This window comes from Pantherophis guttatus, chromosome 2 (assembly GCF_059756535.1).
Source record: "Pantherophis guttatus breed Tessera chromosome 2, ASM5975653v1, whole genome shotgun sequence".
Lineage (NCBI taxonomy): Eukaryota > Metazoa > Chordata > Lepidosauria > Squamata > Colubridae > Pantherophis > Pantherophis guttatus.
The window spans coordinates 162422141-162448875 of record NC_142064.1 but is presented as its reverse complement, the minus strand read 5'-3'; the positions used below and the strand labels follow the sequence as shown (position 1 = coordinate 162448875).

Here is a 26735-nt window from a genome sequence, read left to right as displayed (position 1 = left end):
CGCTGGCTCTTCAACTTTGAAACGGAGGTGAGCACCGCCCCCTAGAGTCAGGAATGACTAGCACATATGTGCGAGGGAAACCTTTACCTTTACCTTTTAATATGAACTAAGAAGGAGAGAGGGATGGTAGTAGAAGAACCAAGGCCCAGACAAATAAAAAAATACCAATAAAAGAGAATATTTGTAACTCAGGGTTGAAAGGAGAGTTCCTTAATGTTTTCTGAGCTTGTTTTCTTGCAGACATTTTATTACCCAAACTAGGTAACAACATTAGTGCTAAACTGATGATATAATCTAGTTTGGCTAATGAAACTGTCAGATGTAAATGCCTTATTCTCTAATGTGTAAATAGTATATGAATGGGATATCAGGGGTTAACTTATTCTTCAATTCCTAATATATTCATGATTCACCACTCCTACTTATAGCTCCACCCATTGTATATATAAGGAGCCACCTTCACCCTTTTCCTTGCTTCTATCTGTGAATATTCAGTGAATATAGAATGCCTATTGTAAATAAAAGGAAGTATATTTAAACCTTTAATTCTTACTATTATTATTGAGTCTGATCCTGAAAATATTGCAACAAGCTGGTAGCAGAGGATGGTTAATTGACTCAATAAAAAACTTAAAAATGTCTAAAAAGGATAGGCCCAACACCAGAGCCTACAGCAAAGAAATGGAAACAGAACAAGAAATAATCAACGAATCCACAAACGCAATTTCAAGAGAATCCGAAGAATACACCACTGAAGACGAAGAAATAATAGATGAAAATGATGACCAGGAGGAAATCGAAATAGAGAATAACGAACTCAGGTCAGAGATATTAAAACTATTAAAAAGCCAGAAAAATGATGAAAGCCTCATCGCGAACCTCCAAGAAATGCTAAAGAACAGCGGAGCAGCGAGAGAGAAAAACATCACTAATGAGAAGTCTAAAGAACCAAAAATTGTAAGTGATATGACTACAGAGAAAGTCATTAAGAAGAAGAAAAAATGTGATCCCGCGCGAAATTTTGAATGGCAGCCATCTTGGTTTCAACAGGCCTCCAAGGTGAGCGAAGCAGAGCCAATCAAAATGCTCAGTTCAAAATTTCTAGCGCGAAAAACGTTATCAGATAACGAAAATGAGAAAGAGGATTCAGACTCCACGGAAGAGTCAGAATCAGAAAGTGAAGATGACTCAACGAAATCCCAAATAAAGTCAGCGATGAAAACGCTTTTTGCTGCATTTGGGCCAAAACTAAAAATTACTAAAAAGCCGCCGAAGAAGAGAGCAAGCAAGCCGATACCTCAAGACCTGCCCGCTCCCATCCTGACTTCGAGAACGACGACGCCCGAACCTAGAGAGCCGTGTCGATTCCGCCCTACACCACAGACCGAAGCAAGTGACAACGCCCACAAAAGGAAAAGAAGAACAGCCGCCGTCGCCAGAACTCCCAAGGCCGAACCAGAAACCGACTCGTCTGAAGAGGAGCAGAGCGAGCGAGCCGCGATGGAGAGAACCTTCCACGACGACGTCGGAGAAGAAATGGACAACGCGCATGCGCGAAACTACACAGATGGCCCAGGAAGACATGAACTGGCGAGAGAACCGCGCAGACTCGTTGCGAGCATCCCCATGCCGTTTTGCAATTTTCTACACTTGCGAGACCACGGACTACCTCAGGTTGTAAGTAATGGACAAAATAATGTGGGAAACTTACCTAGTGACTTCCCAAAACTAAGGGTTGATGGAATTAATTTGCAAGAATGGTATCAACAGCTCCAGGTTGTCTTTATGAAGGAGAACTTACTATTTTTTATCACTAGTCCCCCAAAAAGACCTTGGACTTTAAAAATAGATTGTCTATACCATAGAGCTTTTTTCTTAACAATATCTAGTGTGTCTCCTGCAATGTATCATAGCATCAAACCAAATCTGACTGTTTCAGAAATTATTCAATGCATGTTTAATTTGTTTCACAGCGACAGTGTAGCTACCACCACAAGAATGTCTAAGGATTTCTTTTCATCTAGGGTAAAACCAGGGGTTTCCATAAGTGAGCATTTAATATCTTTAAACAAAATAAGAGCTGAGCTGCACTTGAGGGGGGAGGTGATTTCAGACCAAACAATGAAAAGTGTTATTATCAACTCACTTGATTCATCATGGGATAGTTTTATGTCACATTTAGACACTATCAATCTAGGATATTTATCCATAGAAAGTCTATCCAACAAATTGATAGCAGAAGACAATTCGAGAAAAAATCGTTCTAGCAATCACGCAGAACACAAACCTTTTAGGAAAGTAGCTTTCCAAGAAAAATATAATGAAACATACAAATGTCACAATTGTGGATCCAGGGAACACAATAGAAGAGATTGCCCCAAAATTTCAAAGGAAAGACATAGGTCAGAATATAGGAACAAATACAATTATAGACAGTCCTCCATAGATAGAAATAGATATAGAAGCCCACCAAATTACAGAGAAAATAGAGGGGGCAGAGAAAATTCAAAGGATAGAAAATCTGGTTCACTGAATGGACTAAATAAACAAGACAACACTAAAATACAGCAAAATGAGAACAATAATTGGCTTATTGATTCTGGAGCAACTAATCACACCACTAATAACAAAAATATATTGTCTTCATTTACGGAAGATAAATTTGTAATAAAGGTAGCTAACCAAGAGAGGGTTCAAGTATTAGGCAGAGGAAACGTAACTTTGCCTGGTCTAGGAAAAATAGAGGGGGTATTGTTAATACCTGAAATACCTCATAACATACTAAGTGCCATAAAACTAAGTAGAGATTCTGACATTAATATAGTTTTCTCAAAGGGAAAAGCGACTTTGGAGAAGAATAAGACAAATGTAGGCACTGTAATGATTAAAGGAGGCCTACCTTATCTGATAATAAAGGAAGAATGGTTGCATAACATTGATTCAAATATAGAAAATTGTATTGAGGCAGATGATGAAAACATTAGCAACAGTGACAATGATGAATGTAAAATATCTCATGATCATACAGATGCACACGATAAAAAAAAACCAAAAATAGGTAAGCCAATTCATGATGAGTGTGCTCACATCTTACATAGGAAGTTAGGACATGCCAGTTTTCCTGTAGTACAAAAAATGACTGAACACGCAGAAGGTGTCAAAATAAAAAATTGTGAAAACTATTTGGAATGCTCAGTATGTAAATCTACAAAACTAAAAACTAGTCCCAGGCCAAGAAAATCTACTAGATCAACTAACAAAATTTTTGACTTAGTACACATGGACCTAGTAGGTCCATTAACTCCATCAATCACTTATAGAAAACGTTACTTCCTGACAATAGTAGACGATTATAGTCGTTATGGGTTTGTTTACACATTAAAACATAAAGATGAAACCTTTCAAAAATTTAAGGAATTTTACAAACGCATAGAAACACAACACAATATCAGAATAAAACAAATTATGACAGATAGGGGATGTGAATTCATGTCTAAAGAATTCTCCCAATGGTTAAAAGATAGAGGAATGCTACATTACACGTCTAGCCCGTTTTCTGCGTTTCAAAACGGGATTGCAGAGAGAAAGAATTCCACATTACAAACAATGATTAGGTGCACATTGGAGGATGCTGGCTTAAGCAAACAATTTTGGTCAGAAGCCTTACATTATTCAAATTACACACAAAATAGAACCTGGTCTAGTATTATAAATAAGACACCATATGAAGTAATGTATAATAGGAAACCAAAATTAGCACACATGCACATTTTTGGAGTCACTGCAGACGTACACATACCTAAACAGTTGAGAAGAAAGGGAGAAAATGTATCCAGAAGACTCAGATTCATGGGATACGAAACTGGCACCAAAGGATACAGATTCATTGATAATAATAACAAATTTATAGTTTCCAGAACAGCTGTGTTCCATGAACAGGCTAACTGGTCTAAATTACATCTTAATGAAATATTTCCAAATAAATGCAAAAAAACAAAATCTCATGAGGAAGGGACCATAGAAAAACAAAATATCAACAAACAGAAAAGCAAAACCAAAACTTGGACAAATAGTCAACACAAAATAAAGACAGACACACTAACAAAAAAGGAAGCAAGATATTTGCATGATAACAATAGCAAACCTGAAAGAGTCATTAGGAACAATAGGAATCAAATGCCAAATAAATACAGAGATTACATAATGCATATGGATGGTGAACCAATAACACCTAATACATATGAAGAAGTGTTAAAACTTCCTCGTGAAGAAAAAGAAAAATGGGAACTAGCTATGAAGAAAGAGATGGAAAGTTTACAAGGATTAAATGTATTTACACCTGCAATAGCACCTAAAGATAAAACAATTATTGGTACCAGGTGGATATATAAAATTAAAAATTTAGAAGGAGGCAATACTCTATACAAAGCTAGATTAGTTGCACAAGGTTATGCACAGAAATATCCGGAGGACTATACCGACACGTATTCCCCCACAGTAAGAACAGAGAGTGTCAAAACAGCTTTAGTGGTAGCATCAGCACTCAACCTTGAAGTATTTCAATATGACATACAGACTGCGTATCTACACGCGAAACTAGATAAGGAAATATATGTAAGAGCACCTCACAGTCAATACACCAACAAAAATGAAATTTGGTTGTTGAATAAGAGTTTATATGGATTAAAACAATCTGGTAAAAGATGGTATGATTGTTTAGTAAAAGTACTTAAGACCATGGATTTCAATGCTACCACTGCTGATAACTGTTTCTTTGTTAAAAAGGGTGATGATTACATTGAATTTGTATTGATTTATGTAGATGACATTTTATATATAGGAAAACACAAAGAGAGAAGAGAAACTTTTGTAAATAAGTTAAATGAACATTTCTCGTTAAAATCCCTGGGTAAAGTGAACAAATATCTTGGTGTACAAATTAATAAGACTAGAAGGGGATTCAAACTTACTCAGAAAGATAAGATTATAGAACTTTTAAATAAATGCAATTTAATCAATGCCAAACCCTGTGATACCCCTATGCAAACTGATTTTCTTAGAAATACTGATGAATCTTCTCCTGAATTCAAGGATAACACATTTTATAGATCAATCATAGGTTCACTTCTTTATATATCTAATTGGACTAGGCCAGATATCGCCTTACCACTCAATTTACTATCCAGACACGTCAGCAAACCCACAATGTACCATTGGGAAGCTGTTAAAAGAATTCTAAGATATCTGAAAAGTACACTAGATTTTTGCTTAGTATTAGAGCCTAGTGATAATAAAGAACCAAAGCTTGTATGTTACGCAGATGCGGATTGGGCTGGAGACACGTCATGCAGAAAAAGTACATCTGGTTATATTTTTCTCTTAAATGACTGTCCAGTTTACTGGTACACTGGTAAACAAGAACTAGTAGCCACTTCAACGACAGAAGCGGAATATGTCTGTTTATCCAAAGCTGCAAATAACCTTGTATGGTTTAACGATCTAATTTCAGATGTTTGGAAAAAACCTGCTTTACCTTTTGTTATGTATGAAGACAATAAAGCAGCCATTGAAATATCTAGATCCGATGCCATTGGACAAAGGTCCAGGCATATAGATATAAAGTTTAAACATGTGAGACAATTGTCTCAGGATGGATTTATTAAAGCAGTGCACTGTGATACTTCAGAACAATTAGCTGACATATTGACAAAGCCTTTACCTTCTAAACAGCACAAATATTTAACTTCTAAACTGCATATCTTGTATTGTCCCGAATCTGAATGTAATTGGTGTTGTATAACGAACCGGCATTTAGAGGGGGATTTGTCAGATGTAAATGCCTTATTCTCTAATGTGTAAATAGTATATGAATGGGATATCAGGGGTTAACTTATTCTTCAATTCCTAATATATTCATGATTCACCACTCCTACTTATAGCTCCACCCATTGTATATATAAGGAGCCACCTTCACCCTTTTCCTTGCTTCTATCTGTGAATATTCAGTGAATATAGAATGCCTATTGTAAATAAAAGGAAGTATATTTAAACCTTTAATTCTTACTATTATTATTGAGTCTGATCCTGAAAATATTGCAACAGAAACATTAGCAAGAAAACAACCAAGCTCGCAGAGCACTAAGGACTGCTCAGATAAAAAAGGGTTGGAAGAAATTTCATTCTGGGGCATCCAATCCAAGCATCTTTCTTTACTTTTGGAAGGTCACCGTTTCTGCATTGATCTCCAATTGTTATCCATTTTAGAGTTACCAGATCTGACCAGTATAAAATCAGGATGACCACTAGATGGCCACTATATGGTGGTTATCTAGATTTTTGCATGCAGTTCTGCAGTCCTTGTACATTTCATCTTAATAAACATGAGGCAAGGGTCAAACAGAAACTGGGCGCAGGACATTCTCTTCAGAAACAGTTATTTGTAGCCTGTAAGGGGTTCTTGCAAACTTATGAATCTGGTTTATAGCAAATCAGTGGAATGTCTTTGTACAAAACACTAGTTATGGTCATTTTAATAGCTGGTTTTACGTAGTGTGCTAAATCATAGGTTATTCAATAAAAAGACATTGACTTGTACAATGTAATGCCAAATCATAACTTACTGTAAATAAGCTACTTGAGGGCTTAGCATCTTGTACAAACTAGGCAAAAAACTTCACGGAAAATAAATTTCTATGCTGATTTGTGTTCCTCGTGATACCCAAATGTTAACATTACCCACAAATGTAGAAATGATACATTTAAAGCTCTACTGTATGTAGACTTAGAAATAAATCCCCTGACTACAGTGCAGTGGTGGGTTGCTCCCGGTTCAGTCAGGTTCTATAGAACCAGTAGTAAAACTGGCGGGAGGTTCCACCCACCCGCCACGACGTCATCATGGGTGATCTGCACATGCGTGCTCCCACTGCAAACTGGTAGTAAAGGTAAGTAGAACCTACCCCTGCTACAGTGGGTCTTTTTTCTCTGTCTCATCTGGCCAGTTGCATCATATGAACAAAGTAATGCTTTTCAGGCTCTTGTAAGGATTATAAGAAGGTAATAAATTCAGAAGAAGCAAGGGTATCCAAGGTTACATTGCTAACATCTGGCCAATAATGGAAATGGCACTGGAGTTCCAAAAGATGTCTAGTTTTGCTTTAGTGGTCATTCAAAGGCTTTTATGTGAAGACCATAACAAACTATGGACGGCTTTAAAAGGCATAAGTGTGCCAAACCACCTCACCTGCATATTAAAGCATTGTAAGGTGACCAGAAAGCAACAATTAGAAGAGAATGTGAAGCGACTAAACACTTCAAAATTGGGCAAGAATAGTGGTGAGTTTCTACCGGTTAGTCCCGGTTCGGGCGAATCGGTAGTAGCGGTGGCGGGAGGCTCCGTCCATCCGCCCAGATGTCATCACGGATGCTCTGCATATGCGCCATATGCTCACAGTTCTGAACCGGTAGCGAAGGTAAGTGGAACCCACTACTGGTACAGAATATATATTAAGAGAAAAGGCAAACTGAATTAACATTGGTGAACAGAAGCAGCAACCATCTCAGATATGCTGATGATACAATTTGATGGCTGGAGGTTAGAAAGGTTTAAGGAATGTTTTGATGACGGAAGACTACCATAGCACAGAAGTTGATCTGCTCAATATTAAAAATAAAACAATATCCTCACAGGGATTAGGCACTGCCAGCCCATGGCAGATTGGCAGACATAAATTCAAAACAGTAACAGGTTTTATCTTTCAAGGCTCCAAATCGATTAGAGTGAGGATATAGGCATGAAATAAATTGATTCTTACTACTTGGGAGGAAAGCTATGATAGGTCTAGACAAAATATTAAAGTGCAGAGATATCACACAGGCAACAAAGCTACATATTGTCAAGTCTTTGGTTTTCCTAGTTGTGACATATGGCTGTGAAATTTGGATTGACATAAAATCTGAATAAATAAGAATTGGTGCCTTTAAAACTACGGTGCTTGAGAAAGGCAAGTCATTTCCTATCGGATGAAGTAAAACCAAACGGATTACTAGAAGCACAACCGAGGAAGTTGGAACTTAAATATTTGGGCCGTATAATATGAAGGCAATTGATGGCTGAAAAAAATTGACAAAAGAAGAGGCTAAATAACATTGGTATCACATGTGTGACTCAAAGAAGCATTTAGTGGCAGATAATCCCACTGAAATGAAATACATCTATTCATGAAGAGTACAGAGGCTTGACTGACTGAAAGGCCAATAACAAATATGTTGGGCTTTCAACATTCCACGTTGCTGTGCACCTTCATAGTACGTATTTACCTTCCTCAAGTTATTGGAAAAAGCAAATATATGCATGAGAGATCCTTTTTACTTCTAACATTGTCAAGTAGCTATTTATTTACAGGTAGTCTTTGACTTACGACCACAATTGAGCCCAAAATTTTGGTTGCTAAGCAAAACAATTGTTCAGTGAGTTTTGCCCCATTTTATGACCTTTCTTGCCACTGGTGTTAAGTGAATCACTGTAGTTGTTAAGGTAGTAACGTATTTGCTAAGTGAATCTGCCTTCCCCATGGACTTTGAAGGTGGCAAAAGGTGACCCCAGAACACACCAACTGTCATAAATATGAGTCAGTTGCCAAGCATCTGAATTTTGATCAAGTGGCCATGGGGATGCCGCAATGGTCGTAAGTGTGAAAAATGGTCATAAGTCACTTTTTTCACTGCTGTGTAACTTCGAACAGTCACTAAATGAACTGTAGTAAGTCAAGGACTACCTGTATTAGCTGGTCTGCTCTTTTTCTTTTAACCTATTTTGGTTGGTTTACAGTGGATTGGCAATGGGTCTGGGTTACATCCACTGCAAGACTTGAAGTAGCCATTCCCTTGTTTCCTGCCTCTCCATCCATGCAGGGAAGACAAGCTTCACTGGCCATGTGGACCAGTCTGCCTTCTCCTTTTAGGGACTGTTCCCTTCTTAATAGTCCCTGTGTCTTCCCTTTGATTTCCCAATGTTCCCAACACACGGCTGTTCTCACAACCTCCCCTTCTCTCATCTCTTCCCTCCTCTGACACATCTGCAAACTCTTTCTTTTTTCTTTGCCCCAATATGGTATCATCATTGCTCTGATGCTAGAATAATCAAAGCAACAGGGAACAGATTGTTTCTTCGGTCCTATGTTCTACTATAAATCCCCAGAAATCTTGTATCCAGGATGAACCAAGAGTTCAGCTTGATAGAAACACAGTACAAATGTTCCCGTATAATAGCTTAAGCTTTTGTTTGAGGAAAGAGAAAAATAGATTCTGTTACTACTGTGAGCAAAAGTTAAGAAAGCAAGCCTGTGTCCTCGATCTCACCCAGCTTAGGCAGAAACAGAAGGGAGATGGATGGTTTGAATGGAACATGAGATTCTAGATATGAGGATTATTCATTGACTTAATGAGCCATTGTTGTATCATCTGGAAGATTATGTGAAGAACTAAGATACCCAACAGTCCAGGATTAAATGGATGCCCAGGGCAGCAACCGGCAACTGTGGGAAAGGGAATGTACCAGATGCCACAGCCAGTTGAAACTGCAACTATTGAAAGAATGAAACAAATTGCTGGGAACCATCCTTTCTGAAGGGTTTAAAATGGCTGTGGTCAGAAAACAGCAACTTTGCATCAGTCATGAGGTAAATTTGAAATTGGCTGGAAATCATTGAATTCAGAAAGGAATGGATGGCCTACTCTGATGATGAGCCAAACTCTCAGTTTCAGGTGATCCTTTACACACCCATCCATCCATTCCACACCCATCATCCCTGTAATGGAGTCCATCCACGTTAATGCTGGTCATCCTCTTTTTCTTCCTTCCTTTCCCAGGATTAGAGCTTTCTCCAGAGAGCAAGGCCTTCTTATAACGTGGCTGAAATAGGGTAACTTGAGCTTTGTCATTTTTGCTTCGAGTGAAGCTTCTCAGTTGACGTTTGATGATCATTTGTTCACTTGGCTGTCCGTGGTACTCACAGGAGTCTTCTCCACCAAAATGCAAAGTGTTCTTTCTATCCTGCTTCTTCAAAGTCCAGATTTCATTTCTGTAGAGCAGGGCTGTCAAACTCGCGGTGTCACGGCGACGCCATGTAACGTTATCGGGACTTTTTTCCCCTTTGCTAAACGTGGCCAGCGTGTGACGCATCCGGTCCACAGGCCAGGAGGTTGACAGCCCTGCTTTAGAGTATTATGATCTTTATAGGTATATCACATCTGAATATCTTTTCCAAGTGGCCTTAATGGCTGCTGTACCAAATTTTAATCAGTGGTATATTTCTTGTCTGTTCTTTTCTGTTCTTGACTGCTGATAGTTAGCGAAAGGCAGAAGTTCTTTCAGTTAAGTTGGTTGCTGTGCCTGTTTTCATTAGTCTTTATATTTTTCATTTATATTTAATTGTAGTCCCATTTTTTTTTACTGTGCTCAACTTTTATTACATGAACTTGTAAATTCTTTGCATTTTTGGCAAAAAAATTCACAGTAAGGAAATGCAGAAGGGGAAGTTTTTTTAAAAAAAGAAAGAAACAATGTTCTGTAGAAGTGAACTTTCCATATTCTCCCTGGCTTTGAAAATATTCAGAGGGACTTCAGTGGTAATTCTTTTGGAATAGAACAGCAAAATCATGATCCATCTGTCCCACAGACATTGGTAGAGTCATGATTCATGTGTCATCTCTGCATCTTTCCATCCAAGTGTAGGAGTTTGGCCAAATGAGCATTTTGGTTTTTCCTGCACTACATTTGGCAATGTTTTTAATCCTCTGAGATCAAATGGGCAACAACACAATGCCAATTTGTTCAAACTAGCAGAACATTTAGAAGTGATGATACTGGAACAAAAACCAGAGGAGATGTTTACGTCCTTGCTTGTTCATTCTCAAGAAGAAAATATCGTCTCTGTGGATATAACAAGCTGTGTGTGTTTTAAAGATAAAGTGTTGGCATCTGCCCCCTCCCTTTAAAGTTTTGCTTCATATTGGAATGGGGTTGCTTTTGTTCATTTCCATGACACAAGCAGCACTCTGGTGCTGTGTTATCTTAATCGGCAGTTTTCAGAAGACGGGAAAGAGCACCATTTTTAGCCTGCCTCCTTAATCTGTCAAATTGCTGAGTGGTGCTTTTTGGTTACCCAGAAGCAGTTTTTATGGCAGTGGAAAAATACTTCTTCCTCCTTTTTTAAGAGACACTCCATGAATTCCCAGATCCTTGCATTCAGAATTACAGCTGGAAGAATCAGGTGGGACATGTCATGTCTGTGCTAGAACAATGATGGAATTTTGAGGAACCATATCAGAACTTTGGCTCCTCTTTCCTGTCACAGGACAAGATGGTGTCCTCCCTACATACATACACACACACACACACACACACACACACACACAACCCCTCGGTTTTCATTTATTTACGGACATTCCTGAAAAGTGTATTATATCATTTTTAATGCAATCACTTCATTTTGGTGTTCTAATAATCTCTGGATTTGTGAATAACTCACGTTGAAAAAGCAGTTAATATTATTCCTGGAAAAGGCTTACCTGGATTAAGAAGCATTAAAATCTGTATTTCACACATTGTACTGAGCAGCAGACCAAACCACTGTTGTTTGCAAAAGACTTGTAAACCATAGTTAAATAAACCATGGCTTAATAGTGTGTGAAGTTTTATTGATTTGCTTTAGTTCAGTTGTAAGGTTGGCATTCACCACTAGATGGCAACAATGATTTATGAAGATTAGTGGAAGGCACATTTATTTATTCATTTATTCATTCATTTAGTTGTTTATTTAAACAGAAGAGAAAAAGAAAACATAAAATGGAGGAAATAAAAAAAGTATAAAGAGACAGAGAAAGAGAACAAAACATCCACAATACAATTATATATCAGGATTTTTCACCCAGGTAGGTACAAATATAGAATTATAAATAACAGCTTCAGTAAAAGATGACCATACAATATTTCATTGTTACTGTCCATATATAATCAACATTTGTAAACAATATTTCATCTTCCCACCTCATGGGCTGCTTCTCTGCACAAGCTATGCCCCCTTTCTGAAAAAGAAAAGCATTATATATACTAGCCTACATTATAATATACAGAGTCTTCCAATTGCATTATTTTCCTGAAGAGGATCCAAACTATTCCATCCTATTTACACTAACTAGCCTCGCTTTGAAAGGTGATGAACATCCATTGATCAAATAAGTGGTTTTTTTTTTCAAGGCAACCTGGTCTACCCAAATATGGGACGGAGCATACTGCTTCTGCTTTCGCCAATCCAGGATTGGGGCTGAAAAGTGAAAGCGGAAGCAGTATGCTCCATCCCATATTTGGGTAGACCAGGTTGCCCTGATTCAAAACTCTTAATCTCTCCCCTGGGTATAGCTGACAAAGTGAGGAGAGCCTGTGGCTTAGAGGTTAATACATCTACCTAATATGTAAGTAGCACAGGTTCGAAATCCCAGAAGGGCATGGCTAGCTGACGAGAGCTAAATAGCTTGAAATACATCTATACTAGTCTCCCTTTATTTCTTTGTCGGTAAATATAAATTTAACATATTGATCCAATAGTATCGAGAGTAGCCGCTGAGCGCCATCGGCCAGCAATGGAAGTCTTGAGAAATAGGGTGGACAGGACCTCACGGTACATTTTCTTCACAAAGCTATCTTTCTTCTTCCCGTACTGAAGTGACCTATGCACCGATTGCAAAGATAAGGAACTGAATGGCTTTTTCATTAGTAACGTTTCAAAGGGCTCCTCCATCTTATTTCCCATCTCTAGAACACAGTGAAAGGAGGAGCCTTAGGAAAAAGCTTTACAAATTATCACAAGAGGAAAGGAAAAAACCCAACAACCCCAAGTGCTACCATCTGGATTTGCTGGTTCAGACATTCTCACCTTCGCTGAAATAATACTTTTGGTCTTTCTTTTTAATCCAGAGGTGCCCAATCTTGGCAACTTTAAGACTTGTAGACTTCAACTCCCCAAATTCTGGTAGCTGAACTCCACAATTCTGGGAGTTGAAGTTGAGTTGAAATCCACAAGTCTTAAAGTTGCCCAGGTTGGGCACCTCTGGTTTAAAAAGAAAGAGCAAAAGCATGATGTTACTGTGCCATCTCATCCTACAAAGCTGTCACTGGGAAAATAAGAACCATTTTTTTTTTTACAAATCAGGCCAGGAACCAAGGTGTCTCCTTTATGATGTCCTGATTTTAACACTTGGTTGCCCTTGATTTGGGTGTACAGTGTTTCTGCACCGCTTGAAAATAGGCTTATCTCTTTGGGGAGTTGCTAAACTTAATTAAGATTTTTTAAAATGATAATGGGTGCTGCATAAATTCAGAAGATCATTATAAATGTCAGTGCACTTTACAAGTGCTGGCAAAGTTGGATAATGAATTACAAGACCTTTAACTTGCAATGTTTCCAAGCATATCTACTTATAGACATGTTCTTCCATATAAAAGCCATAAAATGCTGACATTTATATCCAACACACATAATTATCACTTTATTGAGCACAAGGGAGGTACATTTTAGGAAGAAGGAGTTCACTCCTTCCCAATCCATGAACTTTTATTTATGTTTGTTCAATTAAGCCCAACAGCTGCGTGCCTCCCACTCTCATCTTAAGCATGGTGGGCATTTCTCAAGATAGAACTCCATAGAATCCAATATGATCATGTGATCAACTTCTTAAGAGCAGCTCATAACATAAAACCAAGAGCCCTAGGCATTGAAGAATGGGTTGGGGAAGGCTGGTTTAATATTAGAAAGCTACCTGAGGGAGAAGAACAGGCTGAACTGGAAGGTGGCGTTAAACGTGTCATTAGTTTGGAGTCATTGCGTTGCCACAAGAGATCCAAATCCAGCCCTTGTGAATTCTATTGACCCTTATCTAGCACCAAATTAACTTTCACCATTAGTTTATTAGATTCTTGTGTGTAGGTAACAATAATAAGCTCTGCTACGCTTTAAACTCAATGACTTCTCCTGGTTATTTGTGCCTGACTCTACCCAGTTGACAAAGGAAGGTTCCTCTCCTTACACTGCACACTCCAGAAGGGCAGAGAACATCTGGCAAGTTCTCCCTCCACCCTCAATGTTTCTTTGCAATCTTGGTTGCAAAAACCTTGCCAAGTACCCCTGTTATGTGAACAAACGATCAAGGGAAGCAAAAATATTTATCTTTACATGACAGGAAGAGGCTTGTGCTGGATATGTATTCAACAGCTCCTAATAAATTCCTCATACATGGCCCTAGGAGCAAGACCCACTGAATTCAATGGGTCTTGTATGTATAGATGTATAGTATAGGAATGCAGTGCAACATAGCAATCTATACATTTATTACATTGTTTATTTGCCTCCTTGAGTTTACAATGCATTATTACAATAAAGTTGCATTCTAAACAACATATAAAATCAGTTCAAAAGAGGTAAGCCATGGTTAACTATATTGTACAACTTAACTCCACTGCCTGAATTCACACAACACCAATAAGCTAAAAGAGAGGTTACTTCAGATAAACTTGATTATAACAGTTGCCTCCTATTAGACAAGGGATTCTGAACACGAGTCAGGATGCCCAGGTTATCTCTCAGTATCCTTTGCAACAGTGGTGAAATGTAACATTTGTTACTACTGGTTCTATGGGCGTGGCTCGGTGGGGGGTAATGTGACTGGGTGGGCATGGCCAACTTTTTTTTTCTTTTAAAAGCATTTTTTCTACAACCTCTTCGGCCGAAGAAGCTGTAGAAAAAATGCTTTTAAAAGGCCACCATTGCTACCGGATCGGGCAATCCGGTCCAAACCGGGAGCATTTCACCCCTGCTTTGCAATGTATCAGATTATCATTAAAAACAAGAATCTGATTTAAAATAATGCTAAACTGATATATTGGAAAGCAAAGCAGCAGCTTCTAGTACCATTCCCACCCACACCAGAAATGCACAAGTGAACAAACATATGACCATTTGCCCATGCTCTTTGCCTTTGACCAGGGCACACTTAATCCCACTGCTTTAGTCACTGATTCCAACAAGATTTAGATCACTGAATCTGGTCTATATTGCAAGGGCATTGTAAAAAAAACAACAACTATTCACGCTTTACATGATACAGTTTCCACGGTGGAATTAAATAAACGGTAATTAAGCATTGCTGGCTATATAGCAGAACAGGCTGCAGAGCTATCCAGAGATGCTGCTGTTTTGCAATTGCAGACATTCTTGGATGATCTGGCAGCTGTCAAAACATTTCACCACCACCTCCAAATGTTGCTAATAAATAAAAGCAGGATATAATTTTAACATCTAACACTCTTCATTAACTGGAAGGGTGGATTACTCCTATGCATTTTAGTTTCTTACTTACCGTATCTTATGGTCCTATATGTCCGTAACACACTGGGCTCTTCCTTATGGCCAAGCCAGTCTTATCTTCCAATTCTTGAGCTAACTGCAAATGATATTGACATAAAATTAGCTGTTATCGTGAGTTATCCCTCATGATCCCATGCCACATGGGATTTCCAACATTGTTGGAAATGGTGCTTATTAATGTTGTATGCACGGCATGTTAAAGGCAGTAACTGATGTGTTTTCCTAACTTTATTTCACTCTCTTCCATCATGTCACCAGCCCGTTGAAATGCATAGAATGTATGTAATAATAAGAAAGGATCACCTTAAATGAGCTGATAAGGGAAGGGCAGTATAAAAATTTAATAAATTCACTTCAATTCAATTCAACAACAGAAAAATGATATGTACATAAATCTTGTATGTTTTGTGTTTATTTTAATGTGTTTAAAATAAAAAAACTTAAAAAAAAAAGAAATGCATTCACCAATCACTCTTTTAAATGTGGAATGAGGGCTGGAGAAGAAATCAAGTTTTGATAGATGGCTAGAACAACAACTCTGATTTTGTGTAAGTGCTTTATATGTGTGTGTGTGATTTTTTTTTAAAGGGCAGGGCTACCAGATGTAAACTGGATTCCTTCTGGGCATGAGTTTAATGCTATTCCAGAAGTTCACAGGGACTGGAGAGGCTGGTGAACTGGGCAGTAGGTATAGGAATGATCCCACCCCCAAGGGTCCTTTGCTGTTGCAATATTGGAGATCCTATAGCCGTGATGGCGAACCTATGGCATGAAACCTATATCTGTGGGCATGCGAGCGTTGCCCTAGCTCAGCTCCAGCATGCGTGCGCGTGCCAGCCAGCTGATTTTTGGGCCTTCCGGGCCCACCGGAAGTCGAGAAATGGGCTGTTTCCAGCCTCCGGAGAGCCTCCGGGGGTGGGTGGGTGGGTGAGGCTGTTTTTGCTCTCCCCAGGCACCAAGAAAGCTTCTGGCAACCTTTATGCCATCACATGCCAAAAGGGGGGGCGCGCGCATGCACAGGGAGCAGGGCAAGGGGGGCATTGAATAATGGGTGTGGGCGCGACCCCCCCCCCACTCTTCTGCTTTTGGCACGCAACGGCAAAAAGGTTAGCCATCACTGTCCTAGAGTTTTCTGACCATGTTACCTAGCCTGGTAACAAAATGTTTGCAAGAAGAGAAGAATCCAATTTGACTGTGCTACCAACCAATTGGTCCATGAAGCAGAGCAGATTGTCTCTACAGCAAAGCTGTCTTGGGATAAGGAAGAAAACATTACTTCAGTAGCTGTACAGTAAGGATGGCTTGTGGTTGCTTCACACATGGGTTGGAGAACCAGATAATGCCGTATCATGAGGACACTGCAGAAAAAGAATAGTTGCCAGGATATGTTTGCGCCATAGTGAGAGGTAAGTGAGGAAAACTTCACTGATCGCTAGTTTTATTATCATCTATACTGATACAACCCCTACTTGCAACAGTTATGACTTCTGTTTACCAAATTTGTAATTTTCCTCTTATAGAATGTTTTAGTCTGCACGATTTAGATATTCTTGGGAACCATATAAGACTATTCAATAGCTGGATATTATTGCATATTATTATACCATCTTCCAAACTGGTATATTTTAATTCTTGCATCAATTTTAATATCTGCATAAACTAAGACCACATCTGACCTCTTTACAGCCTGCAGATCTGGCACGAAGACCATAATCCTAAATTTCAATGAACAACAACATATCATAAAATTAAGCCAACCCAGCATGCTCCCTACTAAGTAGAGAACATACACAGTGCCACTGTTGCTGCTTGGGGAAAGAAAAGAATAAACTTCAAGGAAATAAACCAATGGGCCACAACTAAGGACCTTCTGTTATCCCAGCACAGCTAATTACTGTTTGGCTGGGGTTGCTAATAGCTGTGGGTTTCTCAGCTTTGATGTAACTTGCTGATATTGGATCTCTTTGAGAAAACAAGGATACTAATGGGTCTGGTAATGAGAAGGGAATTTTTCAAAATGTTCTAGAAACAGAATATCTAGCCTTATAAATATTTATGGAAAGCCAGTTCTCATCCACAAATTAATGAAAACTGGTGCATACCACATTCTCTGGACATCTTCTACACAACGGAGAGCTACTACCCTGGAACTCCCACAGCTATTTTATGGGAGTAACTCAGGAGTTCATGGTAGCAGCCATGACAATTGTGGACCTATTGGTTCCAGGTTACAAGCTCAATTTGATATTTTGTTCTGCTCAGGGAGATATTCTATGGATGGGGCAGGATCAGCATCCAGTTAAAGTGGCATTAATAGCTATATCTCATCTTTGAAGGAGAATTAGGACAGCCCCCCCGAAAAAGATTCAGTTGGGTTACAAGATATCTGGGAATAACTTGGAGCTAATCCCAGAAGTAAGTGTCCTGTTCATATCTAGAATAAGAATTTACTATGATGATTGACCCAATTACTCCTAAGCATTCTCTCCAATTTGCTTTAAAGTGGATCCCATGATCCACCGATGAATTATGGGAACTGAAATAGTAAGGTAGATGACTACAGTACAGGGCAAATGGAGGAAGATGTAAATCTAACTAGCATAAAGCCTAGTTGAAGGTTTATGCTGTGGCAATTCATGGAGCAAAGCCCCTGTTCTTTTCTTCACATATTAGATCTGCAAAATTATGTTTGTTGAGGTTTTCAGGTTGTGAGGAGGTTTCTTCCCCGACTGGCTTTTGTTATAGAACTTTTCAATGTTTAATACTTTCAATTTGGGGAGGGGGATAAAATCTCTCATATTTGTGCTTGTTGTTGTTAGTTGCGAAGTTGTGTCTGACCCATCGCGATCCCATGGACAACTTTTTTCCAGGCCTGTCCTCTACCATCCCCCGGAGACCATTTAAACTGCTTCAGTGACTCCATCCAGCTACCTCATTCTCTGTTGTCCTCTTCTTCTTTTGCCCTCAGTCGTTCCCAGCATTAGGCTTTTCTCCAGTGAGTCCTTTCTTCTCATTAGGTGGCCAAAGGATCTGGCCTTCTAAAGAGCATATTTGTGCTAGTCTGATTTTATTTATTTATTCATTAATTTATTTACTCATTCATTAATTTATTCACTCATTCAATTTCAATAGCCATCCAACTTAACCAAGTGACTGGGGGATTCTGAATGCCGTCCGTCATGTAGAGTCAACTATTAGAATATCTATTTACTTCTTTTGTAGCATTTGACTGCAATGACTTCAATTTGTGATTAACAAGGATTGGCACTTTTCATCAGGATCCTTGCAAACGTGGCTTGTAACTTTTATCCAGAAGTTAGAAATGCCTTAGGTAACTAAGCGCCTTTCTGAAGAGAGCAGAGATGCCTCGTTTAAAGAAGACATCGCTAGATATTTCTTTAATTACCTTTCTTTCCTTTCCAAATGTAACAGATGATCATAAGTCATGATTTTGCTTGCGCCAAGATAGATCCGTAACATGTCCATCTATAGACAAACTGAGCAATAGTGATTAAGTGGGTGAACTAGGGCTAGGAAGATCTAGACCTGTGATGGTGAACAGGTGGCACACAGCGCCCTCTCTATGGGCACACGAGCCGTCACCTCAGTTCAGATCTGCTGCGCATGTGTGCACGCTTCCCGCCATCCAGCTGGTCATCGGGTCTCTGCTACATATACACAGGGGATGGGGCGTGTGCGGGGGGCACACACGCAAGTGTGGGGGCAGGACATGTGTGTGGGGGGCGTATGTGCATGCACAGGAGCATGTGCAGGGGGTGTGCATGTGCATGGGTGGGGCGCATGCGCTAGGACCGCGCGTACATTGCATTTTGGGGGTTTGGGCACTCGGTCTGGAAAAGGTTAGCCATCACTGGCCTAGGCTCACGTCCACCTACAGCGATAGAAAAATCGGGTGACTTTGGGGCAGTAGTTCTATCTCAGACCAATCTATTTTATAAGATGATTGTTACATGAATAAAATCAAAGAAAATTTCCATGTAAATTGCCCCAAAGTGCTGGGGAAAATATAGGATATAAACTTAACACTTAGAGCTGACTCTACAAGCATGCAGGATAAGATCAGAAACAGGATTTTTCTTAAGATGACGAGAGTTTTTCTTCTTTAAAATTACTGATTAGATAATCTCATAGGGTTTTTATGTTTATTTTAGATCATCATGCCCATCTTCTGAAAAGAATTCTAGAAGGATACAAATTCAATTTTTGATTTAATTTAGAATCTAAAAATGTAATACAGTGCAATAAATTGCAGATTTATACAATATAAAGAAGAAAGGAAACTGAAAAAGTATAAAATAACTTTCTATTTACAGTAAAAATCTGCCTTTTAATAAAGATGTTTCACACGCTTCATAACCAAAGGAAGTCTATCTGCATATGGTATGTTCACTAAGACTGTAATAACTACTCTCCTACCTCATCCTGTTGCTTGTATCAGATTTGCCTTGCAGGCACTGAAAAACTAAGATCTAAATGTAGACCTGTAAATTTCTCTGCGAGAACAACTGTTGAAAAAGAGAAGGGAACCAGAGTAGGTGGCAGGATAATTGATTAAGGTTGTCTTTCCTATACCACCTTAACCCAAGCTGAAATATGTAGACAATAGGATCCAAACCAACCAGTTACAAATTTGTCTACTGTGTCTGAACCCAGCCTGTATGAACAGTTTATGGAGTAGCGTGTGAATTGTATGAATCAAATGAATGAGTGGAGTAAATTATTGTTCAATTAATCACTGGGGGGGAAAAGATGTTATGCAAACAAAGCCAGAAGGTACTGGCATAAATCACAATGAAACAGGAGGCAGATACTTCGTGATGTCGTAGCTAGAAATATGGTGGCGAGTGAAGCATTCTCCACCGCCAACAAAAGAGGCCCATCTCAAAAACATCTGAACACCTGTACACGATGCTTAAGAACTGGAGATACAATACAATACAATTCTTTATTGGCCAAGTGTGATTGGACACGCAAGGAATTTGTCTTTGGTGCATATGCTCTCAGGGTACATAAAAAGAAGACACAAGTGCCCAGAAGAAAAAGAGAAGAAGAAGAAAAAAAAAATACCCCTGCAGATTCTTCATGTTTTTAGTACAAAGAAGTGTACACCTATGAAAATAAACAAGAAGCACCACACAGACATGTAGAAGTTTAAACCCAACATTAAAGCTTTCTAAGGTAGGTAAAATGAGGACCCGGTTTGTGGGGGCAATAAGATGACTTTGTATAAAATATACAAAAGTATGAAGGCTATTGCTTAACGCCTTGTACGCCGCCCTGAGTCTCCGGAGAAGGGTGGCATATAAATAAAAATAAATAAATAAATAAATAAATGGGGGGTTGGGAATGATTTTAAGGACCAAAGAGGACAAACATTTCTAGCCTCCATAAGTGCCTCCCTGAGATATCTTTTTTTTTTTTTTTTAAAGACAAACTTTGGAAACAGATCGGCCCCTTCTTTTGCGAAGCCCATCTCACAAAACAGCCACTTGAGACTTTCCTGAGCCCTGGAGGGGGGATCTCTAGGAAGAGGAGGAGGAGGAGGAGAACCGGCGGCGAAGGCGGCTCGGCTTCCCCGCTCCAGACACACAGCCTCCCTTACCTGTGCGCACACGTTTCGCACCGGGCCAAGGTCTCTGGTGACACGACACGCCTCCGATCGCCCGCCCAACCACTCCGCCCTCCTCCTCCTCCCCCTCCCCCTCCTCTATGCTTACCTCCTGAATCCCTTTACTCCCCCCGCCCCACTCCCTCCCTCCCCCGGTGCAAGAGGCAGCGGGAGCTCCGCAAAGCCCTGCCCAGCTCGCCCGGCCGTCCCCGCTTTCGTTTTTCCAATCAGGAGGGGAGAACGGGAGGCTGGGAGGGATTTCCTGCTGAGCGATCCCAGGCGAGGGAAAGGAGGGAGGGGGGAAAAAAAAGAAAAGAAAAGAAAAAGGCGGCAGAGGCGGAGGCGAACTCTTGGGCAGAGTTCCCAGGCGCCTCGCAAGCTGACCGGACGGAGTCACCTTCCGCGGGGGGCGACGCTGCCCTGAGGAAGCCGGAGAATGAGAAAGCGGGCGCGGGGGGCGCGGGAGGCGCTGCGCCAGCCTTTCCTCCGCTTAAGTTCTCGGGTTCCGTAGACTTTTGCCCGCGGACTTCCAAACCCTCTCGCTTCCCTTCCTTCCTTCCTCCGCGCCCGCCTTCAGCTCGCTCCCGGGTATAACTAGCCTTCGGCGCTCGGCAGGTCTGGGACAAGAGCAAGCGGGAGAAGGAAGCCCTGGTTGGCGTCCCAACCGGTGTCTTGGAAGGCGAGGGGCAGCAGCCCTTTCTCCTCGCCCGGAGGAGGCAGCCAGGAGGAGCGGGGGAGAAAAAAAAGCCCCCAGCCCGGTGACAGGAACGGTCGCAACTTTGTGTGTGCGCGCCTGGGAACGCGCCGAGCCCCCGATGCGGTGAGTTGTGGGAAAGAAAAGCCAAAAAGGCTGGAGTTAATGTGGAGGGAAAGAAGGGGAGAAATCGGCTCCAATGTTGTCGACCGAGATTTGTTTCTCTTCCCATCTCCGCCCTCGGCGCCCCTTTATTCGCCTTATTTGGGCACTTCGGTGCAGCCGACTCTGGATTTAAAAACTCTCCGATTTTTACTTTTTCCCGAAACCGGGCTCCGTCCTTCGATTCTGGGTATTTCAAAGCGTTTGGTCTGATGGCTGCTGGCTTGGATGTTTTCAGACGAACTTTTCAAATGATTAAATATATCCGCCAGGCTATATAATACCGCGCTCTGATGCGCTATATAATGTGCGCTGGTTTATAAAGCTTTTTTATCCCGAATAATTCTCAGGTTTGATTTTTCCCTCTGCTGCCTCCCGGATGACCCCGTCCGCTTTTTTTTTTAGCAGCCTCTTTTGACCCATCTAGGTGCGCTGAACTACCACCACTCCCATTATCCCCAGCCCGTTATTGATCATGTTGGCTGGGGTCAGTCAGGGTTGCCCAGCAATATTCCTGGAGGGTTTTTTTGGGTTGGTGAAATTGTTTTTTTTTTTTTTCTTTTTTAAAGGAAAAAAGAACTATAGTCTACCTCCAAAGCCTCACCTCTTTTTCTACGAACTCTGGCGTTGTAGCATGCCTGAAAAATGACACCACTGTTATGATAAAAAAAGTTCCCCAAGTCCTTTGCTCTAGGCTTTGTTTTCCAGTGGAGATAATGTTTGCCCCTTGTTTTCCCCCTCCAGGGTTGTATTTTTTAATAATTGTTGTTTAACATCTTTAATCTACTGGTCACTTAATTGAATCCTGGTCCCTCACCCCCAACCAACTTTTACACTACTTTTGAGAAAGGAAATTTTCAGATACTTGAGTTCAGCAGGTAGAGTTCTGAATTTGGTATATTAGATTTCTTAAGCAAGATGGGTGTGTTTTACACGTTCTGATGGGATGGCAATGAACCAGGCTACTGAAAAAGTAGCCTGAAAAAGGTGCCAAAGCATGTGCAAAATTTAACTCTCTTTCTCCTGGTGAGAACACTGACTGGTAAAGGAGCACCGTTCTTGTTCATTTGTTGATCTTTATGTACAACAGCAAAGTTCATAAGATTGCTTTAATACAGGGGATCTCAGACTGAGTAGTAGGTTTCGTGCAAAAACTATAACAAAAACAATTATTTTATTGTACTTTGATTGTAAGAGGCCAGGGATGCGAACAAGGGGTACTGAGATTATTTCAGATCTAAAATTTACAGAAAATTGAATAATCGGTTGAGGAGAAAGTGCTCAGCCAAAAAAGCACTCTGCCAATGGTAAATCCCTTTGGGGTCTATTAGCAACTCTTGCTTGATTTCTAGAATGAAATGTGCCAGAGCTCATCAGTTGCAGCCTATGAACCTGGAAATGGGTAGAACAGGCTGGCCTGACTTGTTTACCAGAGGAATGTATTCTCTTCATGCATATTCTGCAACTTTTTGCTATTATGTTACTTATAGGAGGACTGATTACCAAAGCCAATTCTGGTTTTTTGAGCAGTAATTCTAATTACTTTATTCTAAGAAGGTGCACAATCAGCTTTTTGGAGTCCAGTTTATTTATAACTTATAATAACTATAACCTAAATGCTTTATTTGAAGGGTAATTATGGCTTATGGTTGTGGAAGTTGAGCAAATATGATCCTGTTCATAGTCTCTGGAGAAAAAAAGTTATCTCTGGGGAATAACTTTTTCAGATCACATCAGATAGTTCTGATGAGTGAGATGGGCTCCGTAAAGTAGACTTTCAATCCTGGTGATTGCATAGGCAAATGCTTGCCATCTTGAACTGTCATTAGTTACAAATTGTAGTTTGTCCAAGGACATCCTTGTAATCACATTGTTCCTGTAAATCCACCTTATCCATTATCCTTCCTCTTCCTCTACTTCCTTCAACCTTGCCAAGCATGACAATGTTCTCCAATCCCCCTTCCGTTCACAGGACATCCCAAAGTATCTGAGCTTCCTCATAGCTCTAATTATGGTAATTAAAATAGGTTGGAGAAGGGAAAGAGACAAAACTCAGAATATGGATTTTTTTTTTAACAAGCAAGGTACCAACCACAGGTTATATATAGCTAGAGGTCCTAATTAGTAAACCATAATAATTGTGTCTCAATAACGAAAGAACAATTATGCTCAACGGGATCATTCTAGACACATTCTTTGAACAGAGCTGTAATATTTCTTGTATATTATGGTTTTTACATGTTCTAAGTTGATTTTTTAAAAAGCAAATGAATAAGATGGTAGGTTGCTGTAAAATATTTGTCTATCTGTATGGCAACAAGGGTAACCCCAGTCTGAATCCAATCCAAAGTGTGTATGTTGATATTGTGTTTTTAAATAAGATTCCAAAAGACCTAATCCACTTAGTATTAATGGTCTGCAGTCACAGCTGCTATAGGAGATAAATATAAATATGACTCGTTTACAGCCAGTAGCTAGCTATTCTCAAACAACATTTTGTCAAGCCAACCAGTTCCAAGAACTGGTTCCAACCAGTTCCAAGCATCCATTAATGATGCTTCAAGCTAGGTCAGCCCAGTCACCTTGTCCACAGTTTATCTAAAATCTATACTCTATGGAAATTCGCAAATGCTTAAGGCAGGGGTGGGCAACTGTGGCCCTTTTACAACCTGTGGACTTCAACTCCCAGAATTCCTGAGACAGCCAAGCTGGCTCAGGAATTCTGGGAATTGAAGTCCACAGGTTGTAAAAGGGCCACAGTTGCCCACCCCTGCCTTAAGGTTTTATAGTTTTCAAGGTCATCTTGATCCTGCTTACATTTACACGCACCCCATAGACCACTTGCTGGTTACTTGTCAATACTGATATGAAGGGTTTATAGTTTATTTATTTATTTATTTATTGGTTAGATTTATATGCCACCCTTCTCCGGAGACTCAGGGCAGCATACAATGCGTTAAGCAATAGCCTTCATACTTTTGTATATAGTAGGGCTTTCGGCCTCCCCTAAGCGGTGTTCTTTTTTATACAAAGTCAACTTATTGCCCCCACAAACCGGGTCCTCATTTTACCTACCTCAAAAGGATGGAAGGCTGAGTCAACTTTGAGCCTGGTGAGATTTGAACTTGCAGTAATTGCAGGCAGCTGGTGTTACTTAACAGCACTTTAGTTCTGGCAGTCATAGGAACTTTCATTTTACTGAGCCCGCTAAAGGTAATTCTGGGTGGAATTCTAGCTCATGATCTGTTAACAATCCGTTATTTTCAGTTGGCGTTAGTAGTGATTGAACTTGGTCACTTTTGTCCACAAAGCACTTTGGGTCTATGCAAGTCCATTATAGCCTCAGAGAGCTCTGTGAGTTAGATCTCCCAAGCTTCAGTTTCTGAGAATTTTGGTCCTGATCCTGGATCTTTTATAATTTACCCATTTTAAGCCTCCTTCATTCATAGACCATTGTACAGGTTTTCCTCAAATAATTACTGTATGCAATTGATTGCTTTTCTCCAAGCATTTGCTTTCTTTTTCCTCTTTACCATTGTGTTTATTTATTTACTAGATTTACAAGTAATTATTATACTAGGTTTATAGATCAATAATATTGATCTACAAAACCATTAAATATGTAGTATAGTTCTAGTTAGGTGTCCTGTCTCCCACTTACTTCCATACCTATAACAGCCATGGCTGTTACTGTGGAGTCAAAATGGACCTCAATGTCTTGTCCAACCCACTTACTAAAAATGAATATGATCTCTCTAATCTTAGAAGTTGGACTTACTATGTCATGCCATAACGGGTGAAGAATCCTCAGGCTCAAGAGGAGCTTTTAACCTGGATGAATCTACTGTATGAAATAAAATGTAGAATGCTAACAAAACTCATAGTCCTGTGCTATGATAATCACCCACATTAGAAATCCAGTCTTCACTGAACATAGAATACGAGACAAGGAAGAAAACATGTTTCGATAATGTAGAGGCTCTAAAAAATGTATGGCACATGTCAAGGTATTTGGGTTACAAAAATGGACTTCATGTCCTGCAACCCCCTTTTTTCCATTGTCTCACTTTATGTGAATGTACTTTATGTGAGATTTTCAGGCAACCTGTACTAAATTGGAAAGATAGCCATGCGGATGATAAAGTAGCTTCCAATAGAGAGCCAGATCTTGTTTCACCTGGATGAGCAATTCATTTGTCATCCTGATCATAGCCGAGTGGTTGCTGTGGAGATGGGCAATAGCAACACCAGATAAAGGACCTAGCTCATATACTAAAGCATCGAGTGATTTTGTCTTCAGGGTCAGTAAATGATGCACGTGGTCTTTGGAGTGTTTAAGATTTCAAAAAGGAACACTAAAATATCCAACGTGTAAGCCAGCAACACATTCTTATGAGATACGGTCATATTTTTCTCACACGAAAGGGGTCTTGCTCTATCTCTTGAAATCAATTAAACCCGAAGCTGATTTTTATAAATAGCCTAGTTAACTCCAGGCAGAAATTTTCCAATCTGTACATTGTTAGTCTGATTTCCAACAGTAAAGATAACACAAGTTCACCTCATTGTGTGTGGAGTTTTTGTGGTAGGGAAAGTTTGCTGTAACATCTTAAAAATTCATTTGTAATTTTTGTTTTCTGTTCCTCACATAATTTTCGTAGCTCAATGTACCTTTCTGTATTAACTAACTATACACACGGGGAAGTCACCACATTAATTTGGGAATGTGCCTTATGATGGTAGGAGTGGACTGCTGGGCAATTGCTGCATTGCATTATGACTCAAGATGGTCTTGCACCTAGGGAACTCCTCTGTCATCTTAAACAGG

General features: G+C 39.9%; 1 protein-coding gene across 4 annotated transcripts in view; it reads left to right on the top strand.

Moving 5' to 3' along the window:
• The first annotated feature begins 21300 nt into the window (after positions 1 to 21300).
• The window catches only part of CASKIN2 (CASK interacting protein 2), a 110460-nt gene continuing 105025 nt past the window's right edge, over positions 21301 to 26735 (top strand). For all 4 annotated transcript variants that reach the window (XM_087887180.1, XM_087887179.1, XM_060691042.2 and 1 more), the window contains exon 1: positions 21301 to 21871. The gene's annotated coding sequence lies outside the window, so the exon portion shown is untranslated. The remainder of the gene's footprint in view (positions 21872 to 26735) is intronic.